This window comes from Microtus oregoni, unplaced genomic scaffold (genome assembly GCF_018167655.1).
Source record: "Microtus oregoni isolate MIOR12 unplaced genomic scaffold, Mior012 000033F_ref0000390, whole genome shotgun sequence".
In the NCBI taxonomy this organism is placed as follows: domain Eukaryota; kingdom Metazoa; phylum Chordata; class Mammalia; order Rodentia; family Cricetidae; genus Microtus; species Microtus oregoni.
Genome location: NW_024543092.1, coordinates 21,362,484 through 21,363,460, shown reverse-complemented (window position 1 = coordinate 21,363,460; position 977 = coordinate 21,362,484). Strand labels below are relative to the sequence as shown.

Here is a 977-nt window from a genome sequence, read left to right as displayed (position 1 = left end):
TAAGGCCAACATTCTCCAAACACAAGCCTAACCATGAAATGCCTTTGATGGCTCTTGGCTTGAGAGCCTTCAGCGTCTAGCTTCATGTTCACCTGTACACACTTCAAGCCACCTGCCCTTACCCTGACACACTAGAGGGGATAATCTTGTCTAGGATCGCTCTCTGCACATCAAATATAAATTGATGTCTCCAGATTTTCCTCTTCCCTTTTTATTTTTTTGGCTCCCCGTCGGGGAATCGAACCCCGGTCTCCCGCGTGACAGGCAGGGATACTCACCACTATACCAACGAGGACCCTCTTCCCTTTTAATTATCCATTTGATCTTTGATGATTTGGTAAAATCCCCACACTTAGAAATCAAGCAATAGCTCAGTTAATACGGACACTCTGGAACTGGCTCCCCAGCTGACATAGGTCCCCATATTTCAATGTTCTGAGTTACTTTCCCTTTTAGGGTAATCCCTCCTCTATCACATAGTAATGTTTATCTGCCGACTGTGAGCTGCTGTGTTTACTAATTGATTTTGTGGTTTTCTTACAGACTATTTTGGTGTTCAATACATATAGAATAGATGAATTAAAATATAGAGAAACAAGTAACAGTTAAGAATTAAAAGCCCATAGAGAAAAGATAAGTATAGACCCATGACTCAAAATCAGGCTACTTTATGATGTTATTATAGGGAACAGTGAGATATTGAATATCTTTGAGCATAAAACATAATCATCACTGTGTCAACTTTTATAGCCCATTATTGATGTACTTTGAAGGGAAATTTGGAGAACAGACAGACCGATAGACTCATAAACAAAATGATAACTTTATAATACACACGGAAAGAAGATCACGTAGAGGAAAGTAGCTTTTGTAAAATCTCTGGTACAGTGACAGGAACGACTCTAGGTTCCTTATTCGGCTTCCGCTGTTTCTCTGCCAGGGACAGGGGAATATATTATACCTGAATGCATGAGTTC

General features: G+C 40.1%; 1 non-coding gene across 1 annotated transcript; it reads right to left on the bottom strand.

The window, feature by feature from the left end:
• Window positions 1–223: 223 nt before the first annotated feature.
• On the bottom strand, window positions 224–295 carry Trnad-guc. The gene has a single exon. It is a non-coding gene; the product is annotated as a tRNA-Asp (tRNA).
• Window positions 296–977: the final 682 nt, after the last annotated feature.